Source organism: Camellia sinensis, chromosome 6 (assembly GCF_055761805.1).
Source record: "Camellia sinensis isolate YWXY chromosome 6, ASM5576180v1, whole genome shotgun sequence".
In the NCBI taxonomy this organism is placed as follows: Eukaryota; Viridiplantae; Streptophyta; class Magnoliopsida; order Ericales; family Theaceae; genus Camellia; species Camellia sinensis.
Window position 1 is genome coordinate 147,823,461 of NC_138966.1, and position 4,606 is coordinate 147,828,066.

The 4,606-nt window shown below is 32.8% G+C and overlaps 1 long non-coding RNA gene across 1 annotated transcript; it reads right to left on the reverse strand.

Annotated features, from left to right (window-relative positions):
• Positions 1-386: 386 nt before the first annotated feature.
• LOC145792959 (uncharacterized) lies at positions 387-4,406 on the reverse strand. The gene is made up of 2 exons (XR_014333288.1): positions 4,142-4,406; positions 387-699 (listed from the first exon to the last, which is right to left on the reverse strand). It is a non-coding gene; the product is annotated as an uncharacterized LOC145792959 (long non-coding RNA).
• Between the last annotated feature and the right edge of the window lie 200 nt (positions 4,407-4,606).

A 4,606-nucleotide genomic window follows, 5' to 3' on the forward strand; every position in this document is an offset into this window, starting at 1 on the left:
ATATATGTTATTAATCAGACTTTTTAAGTTTTATTAAAATGTGATCTTTGGGAGTGATTAAAAAAAGTCATTTTTAATCACACCTTTTAAGTGTGATTAATAACATTTAGATCACACCTTTTAAGTGTGATTAATAATATTTAGATCACACATTTTAAGTGTGATTAATAACATTTATATCACACCATTAATAATATTTAGATCACACCTTTTAAGTGTGATTAAAAACATTTACATCACACTTTTTAAGTGTGATTAATAACATTTAGATCACATCTTTTAAATGTGATTAATAATTAATAAAACCTGTGATAATATTATTTTTGTACGCGCATTTGAAGAATGTAACACACACTTTATACTATATTTTGAATCACAACCATATATTGAATGAAATAACGTCATATATTTCATAAATGAAAGTTAAATGTTCAAAAGTACATACAAAGGAATTAATAAAAAGTTTTTAACTGTGATTACATATATTAAAGAATGAAGAAACTTGAAAAAATTAATTTCTTGAATTATTTGACCATATTTTGCATCACTCTAAGAAATTTATGACCTGAAAAATAAAAACACAAATTAATTCAGAAACCGCTAGAAGTATAAGAATAAACTTACAATTTTTGTAGAGACTGTTTTTGTCTTACAAAAGACAAAATCGGACATTTTCTCATTACACTGACTCTTCATCTCCTGCATCAATAAAAAATGAATAACTTTGATTGTTACTAGTATAAAATGTTTGGATTACCATATATAAAGATGACAGTATTTATATACACATCTAGCACTCATTTCCAATTTACTTCAGTTCACTCCAGACCACCATTGGAGCACACCCTCAAGTGAATCTGGAGTTGCTCACTAAAAACCCCACCAATTTAGTAGCTCAGACTTAGAGCACAGTAACAGAACATGGTTGCTAGATTCAACTTCACTTTTACAAAAAGGGCAGACATTAACATTACTACCTAGAGCACAATTTTTTTGCAAATAGTCAGCTGTTATCACCCTCCCTTACTATTAAACCATAATAGATTAAGATAAATCAATCACTACAAGAAACAACCTTTGAAATGAATGTCACAAAGCCATTACTTACACATCAATAGCACACCTAAAAAAGCAAACTAGTGACAGAAAAATAAACCAAAGAGAGTATTTTATAAACAAGTTAAAGTTCCAAGTACCCAAAATAAACAAATGGCTAAACACAACAAACAACAATAGAAATGGCCAGAGAATCAGATTTAGCACTAAAATTGATAATTTAACCAATACATCTACTACAACAAGAAGCTAATTCTCACTCAATACACTTCATATTACCCAGAAATACATACTGAGAAATAAATAAATATATATATACTCAATTTTTGATGAAAAAAGAAACTTGAATTCTTGAGGGGTGAAGTGTCCGTTGACTAAAATAGAAACCAAATACGCCCTAGAATTTAGAAATTCAAATGATCAAAGGAAAGAAAGAACCAAGCTATTATTGAAGGATTCCATCTATAAAACAAGGCTAAATGGTTATGCAAAGAGCACTAGTTGATCTAGATGAGTACTCTAACACCAACTTAAGAAACATGGAAGACTTGTCATCTAATAACCTTGTTGGACTATCACTCTGTCACTTGACTTGCAAAACTAAGTTTCATGAGCTTTCTGTTGGTGTGTGCAGTAGAAACACAACATAGACTAAAATTTCACTGGGAATTAAATGATAAAAAACAGAGAAATTGTTCTAAAACAAATTCCAAAATATTAGACTCAAGTTTTGATGTTCTATAAGAAAGATTACTAGTTAAACCTTGGCATCAATGGATTCCAAATCTAATAAATTCTGGGTATTTCAAATGCATAAATTCATAGAAGTGAAAAGCAAAAAGAAAAATGAAAACAGAACTGTAATGGAATGACCTATAAGTGACTTTGATACTTAGATACTTCAGAGAGAGAGATGAAAATAAAATAAAGACCGACTGTACAAACAACTTTGGAGTTGTAGAAACATTATGTTAATAAATTTGATGGGACAAGTCACAAGAGGATCAAGAAGCAACAGCCTTCATTCAACTTCCAGCAATTACCATGAGCCAAAGAGACAGAATCATTTTTAGATAATACTTGCCATACCATCATAGTAAAGTTAAGAAATGAGAAGCAAAACTCTCTAATATTTTTACAGTGTAAAATATCAAACCTAAGACTTTGACTTCAAAGACCAACAACTCTCTCAAACCCTTATTTACATTCTAAAAGTTAACTCTTAATCAAGATACATATTCACCCGTATATCCTAAGGATCAAGATTAGATATATACTCTTGTATACCATAATCTCCTTGAGTTTCCATCATTTCAAGAACATTAAAAAATTTTGATAAATCTTGGAAAATTTTATTCAATGCAAACACATTGTGCTTAGTTGGTGTTACTAGTGAAAAAGAAGATGCAGAGTCAGGGAATTATTCATCGTAAGATATCTACGGAGTTGTGGGTGTTGATATTGTTCCTACAAATCTACAAGGGCGGCTTCCTCTTCTAGAGCCTTTTACTAATTTAATTTATCTTGTCAAAAGATTAAAAGAAAAAGAAATGAAAATTTTTTGGATACTCGTGAAAATTAATAACATTACCAAATGCAGATTATACTAAAATTCTTAGGAAAAAGTTCTACAGATTGTAGCAACACTTATGTCCACTAAATGGAAGAAGAATGGGAAGTATTAGCGTACGCACCATCACTGAGGACCAGAACTAGATCGCTGTCAATAACGGTTGGGATACGATGAGCAATAGTGCACACAGTGCAGTCCCTAAACTCTGTTCAGATGATCTTTTGGATAAGATTATCAGTAGGTGAATCAACTGAAGCAATGGCTTCATCAAGAACCAAAATTCTTACCTGATTGATTTAGTTGACATTAAGTAATTGGCTATCTAAGAAGCATGGTTTTCACATCAATTTCCCATCAATTTTTCATGTTAGAATTGTTCAAGTAGTGCAATATTTCAATAATCAAGGGCATCTGGTTCTATTACTGCATCCTTGCTATAAAGTTGGAATGTACACTACTCTCGACATCCAAAGTCCAACTCGATATCTATCTCCATATTTCTATATCCGGCAAAAAAAGGGAGGAAAAAAAACTAACAAAAAAAAAAACAATTGTCAAACCCCAACTTAGTTGACTGACTACACTTTCCTAGTCCCCAAATTTTGTAAGATACAAATACCTAATTATAATCCTGAAAGAGGAAGAATGCAGTTAAGACCTACACTTAAATATAGTTTATATATAGCATATATAGCTCAATATTATGCATATTTGTCAACAAACCCATTAAAACAGATAGGCAAAATCTTGTCTTAAAAAGTAACGATAACCTCCCTTAAAATTCTTACCAGACAAAACTGGCAGACACAATGCATAATATGAATAAAGATCCATACTAGACCAAAAATACCAAATCCTAGTTTATTAATACACCTCGACACAGATCACGAGAAGGAAGAATAAACTTGACAAGTGTGGCAATATGACGACATGACTGACTTTCAAACACCCATAACGAGCATAGCTGGACGATGCCGACTCTGGACCTTTCTCAACCCACAAACATTTCCTATAGAACTCACTGGAAAATTAGACAATTGCAAAATTAATAAATGCTCAAGGAGGTAGAAGCAGCAAATATCAAAATAGGAAAATCACAGAAGCAACCATTACAAGATCTAACCAAGACGAGCAAGAGGGGAAAATAGTAGTTCCACCAAAAGATCATTAACTAAAGATATATCGTGAACTTTAATACTTTTTTTGTTTGTGCTATACACATAGATGGTTAACAATCTTAATGGAAATTTCAAGCAACAAATGGACATAGTAAGTAAATGTATCTCATAGCAGACCTGATCGTTTTCATCTGCTGGTTTTGAAGGGGATTTGTGTCCCTCAATCTAAAAATTCACAATCTAAAACAATATAATCACATGCTTTCAGAATTAATTCAAGAAACTAGAGTTCCTTAAGGTTCACTAATTTTACATAATTTTGGAATTGCTCAATCAAAACCTTGATTTTTTAGTAAAAATCCCCAAATCAAAACCCTAGTTTGAATCTACAAACCTGGTTGAAGGGTGAAAGTGTTCTTTGCGTGCGTTCGTCTCTTCCGTCTCCTTTCGGCCATCTTCCCTCTCCGTCGTTACTTCTCTTTCTTTGTTCTTTTCTTCTGGTTCAGAGCTCTGTCTGTGTGTATTTTCTTTGTCCATCTTCTCCTTCTCACTCATTGTTATGCTGGTTGGGTTTGGGTTTGGGTTTGGGATTTGGGGTCTAAAGAAGAGAGAGAGTGAGGGTTTTGAAGAGTTTTTGCAAAAGAAAGAGAGAAGGGTTTGGGATTTGGCTTCTGATGCAGAGAGGGGGTAAGCGTTTGGAATTTGGATCATCGGCCGCCCTACCCGGCAGCCCCCAAAACGACGTCGTTTTGGGGGTTTTTTTTTTTTTTTTTTTTTCTTTCTTCTTCTTCCTTCTTGTTTTCTCTCTCTCTCTCTCTCTTCGATGATCCAAAACCAGAGGGGAGGGGAGGGGAGGGGG